This window comes from Papilio machaon, chromosome 18 (genome assembly GCF_912999745.1).
Source record: "Papilio machaon chromosome 18, ilPapMach1.1, whole genome shotgun sequence".
NCBI classification, from domain to species: Eukaryota; Metazoa; Arthropoda; class Insecta; order Lepidoptera; family Papilionidae; genus Papilio; species Papilio machaon.
Genome location: NC_060003.1, coordinates 2905207 through 2916535, shown reverse-complemented (window position 1 = coordinate 2916535; position 11329 = coordinate 2905207).

The window sequence follows — 11329 nt, the reverse complement described above, 5'->3', positions numbered from 1 at the left end:
CTAGAGGGATAGTAAAAGTAGATAGGATAGATGGTATGGAAAATTTTAAATTTAAGTTACTTGTTTCGTAATATTATCTTTATATTCCAGATACTATGAGTGCCGCAAAGGGGTGTAGGTGGAGCTCCTGCTCCTTAGAAAAAATCATACCTGATTACTGTTTTTCGAGTTTAGATTCGATTCTTTTTTCTCTATGATTTTGGTTCTTAAATATATTTGCGATAATGTATTCAACTGTCATTTTGATTAATTAAATATTATTTCAAACAAGTTTTAAGGTTGTTATATCCATTGAGAAAGTTCCGAAGCAAAAAATAAACCTATTTACTATACTCATACGATATCGTGACAGTATTGCTTAAAGCTTCGAAGGTTATGTAAATTATAATTAAGTTACTTTGCATTATAATTTCGACACAACTTCCGCCTTATCCAATTACAGGTTATAAGATAGTCTAAAAATAAACCGTCAATATTCGTGCAAAAAATATTGACAGCTTAAGGCTTAATATGTAATTCTTTACAGTGAGCTAAACACACAAAAACATAGTTATAGGGGCTTGATTTTCCAGAACTCCAAAACTAATGCGTATTTTGCGTGTGGAGAAGACATGGTCTCACTTTAACCCAACTCATCGAATCCCAACAACCAGTGTCGATATTAGCGCTACTTGTAGATTTCTAGGGCGCCCCCTTTATCCACCTCTTTTGGGGGGAAGGAGTTAATAGAGTTACGTGAGACTGTGTAATTCGTAGACCTGTGGCGCGCGCTCTAGACGGTCACCGAACCGCACCAACTGCCAAGAACCCCTAGATGTTGCTGGTGATCTCATTTACTTTAACGGTTTTCATGTGTAGAAAATGTGTTGTAGGTGCCGCCACTTACAAGCCAATCGCGCTCGGTAGGTAGGCTTAAGACCTAGATACGTTCTTGACTTTCAAAACGATGCAATCACTATCGATCAGGCTTAAGTAAAACATTACAGACAGATTACACGAGCCTAGTTATTCTTAAACGAGGTTTATGCTAAGCGCCTTCTGCACCCGGCCACCTCAAGCCAGGTGAAGCTGTAAATGCCTCTTCAAGGCAAACAATAACGATTAGTTATTGTTTGCCTAAGTTACACTTAGTTACAAAAAATATTCTAAATTTATTGTTTATTTTTAGTAATTGAACTGTTTTTTTAATTTTGGTATCAATATTATTACTTGATAATTATAACACGCAATATTAGATCCTTATCTTGTTTGTTTATCGTACATTTGTAACCAACTATTAAAAACCGACCAACACGTCAATTATGTAAGATTTATGTATTTTTTGAATATAGGATTTAAAATACGGTTATATTTAAGGTCAGAATCATCGCTTGCACGCATCAAGTTAGTTTCGGCGTCTTACAGGTCCGTTGTTTCCGAACGTTTGTGTGCACGTAGGATTCCTATGTGAACACTTTTTATTACATCACAATATGTTTGATATTTCGTGCCCACGCCCGCGACCCGACGCGAACAAGCACTTAAAAGCAAAATGCAAGATAGTAAACAAATGCACATATTTTAACCGAAAAATAATAAGAATGAAATATAAATTTTTAGCATTTGCAATATTCAGAATACGAGTTTGAAACGAATTAAAAAAAATTATTTTAGTCGAACATTACAAAACCACCGTAACCAAAATGACCTGATGTCAGTTTGAGAAACTGATACAAAATTAGGCTTATTACCAGTGACATTTAAAAATATAAAGACCAGACGTTGTGAACTTTTTCGCTGGTTCCATCTCACTACTTTACAGAGCATTTTCCAAAATTGTAATAAGCTCCCTGTGTTGTCAAATAGTGTTATGAAATTAAACAAAAGCATTAAAATACGTAAAAGTACATGTATTATTAGATTGTATATTAAAGTACATGTATAATTTATAATACATGTACGTTTACGATTTATCGATGGTCTTGTTTTCATTATTGCATATAACATTCTATATAATCATATATCCCTGAGTATATTTAAGTTAACAAATTAAGATATCTCTCAACCAATTTCTTAATTACTTTCAACTTATTCAATTTTGTGATTCTTTTCTATCCTAGAACCTTTAGCGCCATCTATCAACAAGCCTAGGTTTGATCTAACAAGCACGGTTGTTAACATTGTCCTCTTTTAAATCTAGATGGCATCAAAAACGGCTGCAGTTGCTCAAAATGTTACCTGGTTGTAAAGTATCGTCAACAGATGTCGCCCTAAATTTTTTGGCTGTAATTTTTTAAGTTCTAAAATTGTATAAAAGGGCAAACTTGCAGTTGGTCTCTTATTATATATTAAGTGACCGCAGAGTAGAAACAAACTTACACAGCATTAAAGCAACAATTTCTCCTTTCCTCACCTTATAAGAAAAGTTATCTGCATTATTATTATTTTTTTAATTCATAATAATCAAACATATGTATCACGAAAATTTTGAAACAGGTGTATTAAATAACAAATACATCTGCGTCTCGGGAATTGCCTGCGATTATATTTTTGTCACATATACGAGAATTATTGCTGTGCTGAGACCTATTTGATATATATAATTACTGTATGTTATTTACATTTACATTCACAATAATAAAAAAACAACTCAGTCTTTCTATAGCAACTATACAGTGGTAGATGCCAGCAACAACAACTGCAATTGCGGATGTCTATGGGCAGCGATCGCTTCGTTATTTCTGCGAATTCTGGTAGCCGCTTGCTCATTTGCCACCTTGTAATGTTGTAAAAAAAGATCTCCACATTGAGGATACCATAATCGAATGAATACACATACCTACAGAAACCATCACCTCATGTCAGTCGGACAAAAAAAAGTGAAGAGCGACATTATGACAGTCGTATGTGCTCTGGTATAGGCGTGCGCGCATCACGTTTTGTAGCCACGTGCAGCACCAAAATACACAATGATGTCATCAACAATGCTGCACATAACACATTTATTACTGGCATTTCAATGATAAAAGAACATCCGTTATCCAGACTTGGGTACATTGGGTACATAGTGGTAGAGTTAGAAACGTATTTCATCTATTTAGATATTCCCCAAACACTGTAAAGATTGTCCCTTTGCCCATTAATAGGCAGAAAATGTAGGTACCCTTGTTGCGTCGTCCGGAAGTTACCTATATTGTATGTATATCTTTTATGCTTGTTTCTGTTTATATTATAAATGCGAAAGTTTAGATGTATGTATGGAAGAATGGATATTTGAAACAATGTATCTTCGGAACGGCTCAACGTGTCTTATTGAAATTTCTCACAGATGTAAAACATAATCTGAAATAATACATAGGCTACTAATAAAAAAAAATTAATTCCGTGAAGCCGGAGTTGAACATAATGTAAACACTAACTGTAGTGAGCCAACAGTCCGTGATAGACCAATACTACTGTCCCACTGTACTGGCTTAATACCAGATAAAACTTTAAATTGATTAAACCAGGCATAACAGATACTGATCCAGTACACTTACCGGTAAATAGAGTTTGCTTTCCAAAATCCTTTTAATGAACTTAAGTTGATGAACATGTCAAATATAATATGTTGATGAACCTTAAGTGCTATTTAACGAAAGCTAAATAAACTATGTGAGTAAATAATAATTTATCGAGATAATAACTGTATGTTTCGATAGAAATCTGATTGACCATAGATTTGTTTTATTTATAAATTTTCTATTCACTTTTATTTGAAAAAGTGGAATATGAAGTTTGTGACTACATGTATTTAACGTTACGTTACGTTTTTAAAGTTACTTGTTAAGCTTTTTACAGTAGAGCTTTGTACAGTATTGATACCTAGTTTCAAACTTAGAGTTGTTAATGTTCACTTACGAGTACGTAGTTCCTTAGTGTATTCTCATACCATATCATTATATAAGTCCTCGTTATTGATCATTCAAGCACTAAGTACTTATCTATATATATAAAAGAAAGTCGTGTTAGTTACACTATTTATAACTCAAGAACGGCTGAATCGATTTGACTGAAAATTGGTGGGCAGGTTAGAACCAGGAAACGGATATAGGATAATTTTTACCCCGTTTTCTATTTTTTATTCCGCGCGGACGGAGTCGCGGGTAATAGCTAGTTACCTATAAATCAAACATTGCTATCAAAGATCTTTTTATATAACAAAACAATTGTTCTACATATTATGTTTCGTTTGTGGAATATAATATACAAAGCAGACTAACAATAGTACTCATTGTTTATGCATTCGTGAAGTGAAGGGATGTGGGATGTGTACAGGCTTTGGTTTAAGTGTGTGCAAAATGTGTATGTTGTAGCCTGTGCGTGTAAGTAGTCTGTATGTATAGTCTGTGGCGCGGCAAGGTCGTTCCCCCGGCGGCCATGTGCGTCTGCGCATCACGTGGGCCGCGCACGTGACACCGAAATGCTACCGCCGGCCGGGAATTAAAGCAATCCACTGCGAAAGTTCGTGTATGGCATGTCTAAATTGTAATTTTAAGTTTTGTATAGTATTTTTCTAAAATATTTACTCGCACAACTATTATTGATTTAATAAAAAAAGGTTTACTTTGATTTGGTAATGTACATAACGTAAATAAGGTAATAATTATGTCACAAAAAAAGGTTCAGGTAATCAATTTTTTTGTTAAACTTATAAGATAACTTTAGATTATTAGAGTTCAACACAACGGTGGCTTTTAAAGTATAAAAAGCTCTTTACTTGATCTACCTACACTATATTGATTTTTACTCTTATGACTTAACAGAGAGGAATAACATTCTATTTGCAAAAACAGATACACCAATATGACAACGTTACTGTAGTCGACCCCAGTTATAGATGGTCAAGCCTATCTGACCCGAGGGGCATAAGTAAAATTAAATTATGATAGTTCACTAACACCCTCCTGTTAATGTCAAAAAAGCATCACAAGGTCCGTTTCGTGACTTTATGTTTTTGCTTTTATGCTATTTTCAATGCATATAGAGTTTACATACTTCTGACAGCACTAACCACGATAGAAGCGCCTCTCATAGGCCAGATATGCCTGTTTGACTATAGATGGGTCGCTTGATTTTGCTCGTTGTAATCTGATGTTATCTTTCAATTGAAAGCCAAAATTGAATTTGGCAGCCACGTGACCGGTCACGTGGTCCATTCGCTAGATTGATTGCATCCGCAGTTGGTACTTTGTATATAAAACCATATTTATAGATATAACCTTCAACATCATATTAAGTCAATTTAATAAAAGTAATAAAGATACATAATATATTTTCCGATTGCCGTTTTGCTATGCAAGAGATAGAGTCAAATATTATCCGCTAGTAGGATATGCACATCAAGAAGAAGACAGCAGAAATATTTATATTTTACTATATTGTTATCATGTCCTTTGTTTGAAAAAAAGTAAGCCAACGACATATTTTATGTTAACCTTTGGACAAATGCTTTCCGCTTTCCACCTTATTACCTAAGGTATCGGTTTCAAAATTTGAATATGTATTCATATTTACCTATTAAAATCAAATTAAACTGTTTTATAAATGGTTATTATTCATTTAATTGTTGTGGATTTTGTATTGCTTACTTCTTATTCTAGAGCTGTTCTTATTTATCGTATTTACCCGTCTTACTTTTATTAAACACTAGCTTTTACCCGCGACTCCGTCCGCGCGGAATAAAAAAAATGCACACAAGATAAAAAAGTTCCTAAGTCCTAGTCCTAAGCTACCTCCCCATCAATTTTCAGCTAAATCAGTTCGACCGATCTTGAGTTATAAATAGTGTAAGTAACACGACTTTCTTTTATATATATAGATATTGCTGTCTCTGTTTACACAAAGAGGTTGTAAGGGATGACAATGTGTTAATACAAGTGTCACAACAGCCAAGTTCAAAAAAACTTACTATACGATAACTTACCACGTGATAAGTTATTTTCCTAGTCTGTGGTCACATGCTGTTTACACGCATCACCGTCACCAAACCTTATTTGTTACTTCATGTATCACGTGTAGAATCTGACGGCAACCAAAGGTCGTGACATTTTCAAAGGTTTTTAACTGCAATTGTGTATTAGACAAGTATTGTATTCATTTAACAAGCTAGTGTTTGCATAATTTTGTTTAGCATTTACCAGTTTATTAAACGTGATAACAATATGTTTTTGAACAAGTTTTTAGGCAGTGTAAACGGACGTTAAAATATATTCATTCCTTAAGATTCTCTATGCTTTCTCCGGCTGGAAACAAAAATATTCTCTTAATGTATTTCTTACAATCAATACTGCAGATTGAAATAACATTGCATTCGTAATAAGCATCGAATATCATAACATGAAAAGTTTCATTGGAAATATGTCTCAATGACACCTGCCGTGACACTAGTGTTTTATTGTTGTCTGTTTTTTTTCAAAAAGAATGTGAGTTATGACTATTAAAAAAACTGTCGTGACAGTCGAAACTCACGTTAAAGTTATCAAAATACGTTGGCATTTTATGAATGCGATCGTTTGTTTTATTTGACCTACACGTGCTATTAATACGTAATATTAAATTGATCTTCGTGTCAATGTAATGTGCATTTTATATAATGTGTATTTAGCTATATTTTCACGTGAAATTCGAGTTAAATATAACAACATCGTGACAGAGTATTTACTACACAAAATGATTCCTAACAGTTCTGACAGTACTTAATTACCTAGCTTGTTATCTTGTAATTAACTACAACAATATGTTTAACAGTCACGTGGGTTTTAATTACAAAGCATAATAAATAAAAAAGTATCTTTCTATCTTAGTTATACTTGTAGTTGTACATATTTATGAAAACTTGTATTAACGCATATTGCCTTCCCTCACATTCTTTTTGAAAAAAAACAAAGACAACAATAATTGTCGAAAAAAGTGTCACTGCAGTCGAAAACCACAGTTAAATTGATAAAATGTCACGTGGCTGTGATGACGCCATTACTTTAAAATTGCATTTGATAAATGTTTATTGCAAACGACTGCTTTTAACAGAGCAAATAAATTCTCTTGTACGTTTTAATAATTTCCTTATCATTGTTTTTATGCAGATAGTTTATTCATGAATAATTACGCTTGCCGCATTTTTCTTACGAAGGTCAAAAACCTCAAACCCAGAAGCATAATTTATATTTTGAAATTTAAGTTTATTTTTATGGCCACATGTAGGCCGCTGCCAGTATAAAAAACAAATGCAATTATATACTATATCTAATATATAAAATTCTCGTGTCACAGTTGTCGTCACCGTACTCCTCCGAAACGGCTTGACCGATTCTCATGAAATTTTGTGAGCATATTCAGTAGGTCTGAGAATCGGCCAACATCTATTTTTCATTTTTTTTTTAACTGCGCGCGGACGGAGTCGCGGGCGTCAGCTAGTATAGATATAGATTTAGATATAATTAACTGCTGGCAAGTGTTTCCAGGGGAAATTTCAGAACAAAGAGGAAATTCTATCGCTGCTCGCCACACAAGGGATGGAATATCAAATTATCCGGACACAGCGTCCCTATTGCTAAGGAAAAATTATTATTTAACACTTTGCTTGTATTTATATATTTGCGAAAAAGTGACGATTAATGTATAGACAGAAGGAATTTGTTACTCTAAAGACGTACCTTTAGAAATTACATTCAATTGACATTATAAAATATGGTACACACGAATCAAATAAAAACGAATAAATATAATGTGATCAAATTGTATTTCTTTCATTATGCATTGTCATAACATTATGAGAAGATGCAGCTAATAAATTAAATGGGAATTAATCGCATTGTGGTCTAACACGTGAGGTTATGTGTCATTGATGGTACACTGCGGAAGATAAAGTGGTAACGATCTAAGGTCAGTTAGTGACGCGATATGTCTGTACAACACGTAGTCATGCGTTGACAACACGCCGCGCTTCGCCAACATGCCGACTCTCCACACGCAGCGCGACAATGTGGTTTACGTTGAATACTTTACCATTGTTATTTACGTCATGTTGCAATAAAGAGCGTTTAAAGTACGTTCACATTGCAACAAGCGTGACGCACGTGTTTTAACGCGATGTATAATTATTATTGTTTTGTTAATGAATAAAATCAAACAATTTTTTTAATTTTTTTAAAATAAATATATTTTTAAAATAAATAAATATTTTAGTAAATTAAAAGTGCCCTGAGACTACGATAAAAGAATGAATTGATTGCGCTAACTCCAGCAATTGCACTATCGTGCCTACAGGTTAAATAAAAATAGTTTCTTAAAACAATACTCCATTAATTACGTTATTATTACATGATTTTGTTGTTATTCCAAATAAATCTCGTAAATTTCTTAAACAAATGATGCAAATTAAGTTGAACTATTGACTGCGAATGAAATAGGGCAGGCGTGTGGAATTAATTTATTATCATCAGCTGTCAGTTGAACACGTGCGCCATCTTGTCACGTGTTTATTAGATAACACGTTGGCCGCGATCACACTTAGCGCTGGCAAATCAATTATTATTTGAAACACTAATAATTTTATGCTAAGATATTCCTCTTTTATATCTATACTAATATTATAAAGAGGGAATATTGAATTGTTTTCTTTTTGTTTGTTTGCATTGAATAGGCTCAGAAAATACTGAACAGATTTGAAAAATTGTTTCACTATTGGGAAGGTACACTTATCTCTAAATGTAAACTATATTTTTTTCTAAATTTTTTATTCCGCGAGGGCAATTCGCGGGTAATTTTTATATAGGAGTGTCTGTTTTTTCAAATATAAGTGGGATAACAAAATATGTCAATATAAGGACTATTGAACCCATAGTAATGTTGAGCCAAAACGTGTTTTTAAATGAATAAAAATAAATGTTTTGGAATATCGTTTCAAAACACACACATAAGTAGTCAAGTTCACGATATATCGACTTGAAATGTATAAACTAGAAAATTGTTTAGATCTTTGAAAGGATGACTAGATTACGTAATAGCTAAAGAATGTTATATGTAATCAAAAGAAAAAAAACATTCTTTGCGATCGAATAATCTTTCCATTGTCTGATGTATTTTATATACATACGTCATGATCAATATAAACATTTCAATAAAGTTTTACATCTGTGACATTGCTTTAAAGCGTGTTAAATTTTTATTACTAAAATTGTTACAACGTTTTTGAAGTATAAAGTGTCAACTTGCTTCGCCTGGTGTACCTAATTCTACTACATGCGTCCATAGTTGTGCGAGGTTGTCGAAGCAATGCTATCGCCCGCTTATCATAATACAAAGTGTGTAATCAATAGCGTAACATAAATATGCTTGGTACACGTGACTTTTACGTCGCGTTACTAAATTTCATTATAGAGCTTTGTAATTATCTACATTTGGCGTATCTCAAATAATACTAACGTCTTCCATGATAAACTAAATGAATATTAAGTAAAACTAAAAGTAAGACTGTATATTCATTATTAGGCATTTTAATGCACTAAGTAGGAACAAGTTTGCTAAGCCGTGCTACAATTCGCTTTATGTAACTGCTACGTTGCAATACGAACTAACGCGTCTTCTTTTCTCTGCCACGTTCTGCTACGAACTATTTTCGTCTACTCCGCTCTGCTACGTTGAGCTACGAACTATTTCTATCTGCTACGACCGTCTACGTAGCTCTACGACCACCGCTGTCGCTGTCTTGTCTACTTTCTTCTCTGTTACATTGTGCTACGAATTACTTTTTTTTGCCTCTCGATGCTAGAATATTTTTAAAAAATAATAAGAGAAACACATTTAATCTTTAATATATCTTCACACCTTGGTTAACTCCAATAACATCTAGAAATCGCTTCCACTTCACATCTGTCTTCTGTAGGGTCGTGGTATTGCACTAGTTGGGCCGGTCCATTCTGCAACAAATGTTGTTACTGGCGTCTACCACTATTAGATATAATTTGTACCTTTTAATAACTAAACTTTTGAAGCTCAATAAACACGGAAGCTAAATTATCAAACATAAAGTAACGAAAAACATTGGCACAAAAAAATCAAAGCTCTATACAATTCAAATACAACACGAGGTGCAACACGGGTAAGACCGTGATAAATTTTCCATCGTTCCGCATTTGCTCATAAAAAACAGCGACAGTTTTGAATCACGTTTATTCTGGCGCGTTTCGGTAACGCACATGGCTGAGCACGTTTCACGTTGAAACTGACAGTTCAAATATATCACACTTACGAATAATGTAAACATTATTGACAATAAAGGGAAGTGCGGGAATCAATACATTATTGAATAGACCGGTCACATCGTTTCATATTGATCAACACGTGGCCGATACGAAATGTGGACCGTTTCACCTTTACATCCACAGTTAGGAAATTATTTTTGTAAATAAGTTTATATATTGAGTGAATTTATTTAAAGAGATTCAACATGTATATTTTACTGATCACCTTTTAAAAAGGAGCTTTGTTTTTGTTTTGTTTAACGATTCTTTAAAAGTAAATTTGATAAATTAATTTGATTTCGTTTTAACAAACTAAACATATTAATTTATATTGTAAGTTTTAAACATTATCGATACAAAAAATCATCTTCTATTCTACAATTGTATGTCAATAATCCACTCAACAATCTTTCGGAACTATTTTTTATATCTCAACACACTTTAGACCAACTTTTTAGATTTTTTTCAAATCAGTCAAGGGCATCTGCTATTCGTCAGAGAAAACAACGGAAAGTCAGTCGTCTAGGTCACCATCATCATCATCATCATCATCAGCTCACTATACGTCCCCACCGAGGGGCTCGGAGCCTACCCCAAGTTAGGGGTGACTAGGCCATAGTCAACCACGCTGGCCAAGTGCGGGTTGGTTGACTTCACACATATCATTGAATTTCTTCTCAGATATGTGCAGGTTGCATCACGATGTTTTCCTTCACCGTAAGAACGTCGGATATATGTACATATGTAGATCGAAAATCGAAAAACACATTGGTACATGGCGGGATTCGAACCCTGGACCTGCAGATTGCAAGTCAAGTGCTTAACCCCTGAGCCACCGACGCTCTAGGTCGCTACGGTTTAATTTAATTTGGATTTAACTATTTCATCTGATGAATATTAACTAAGTAGAGTTGTTCTTACATCAATACTTGCATCAGATTCGCTTGAACTGGAAAATACATCAATATTGCATTCAATGTATGGATTAATAATGACACTGTCCTTAAATATATAAAACAAGTATAGCTTGCAACAAATTACTAAATATTTATAGGTACTAACATGAG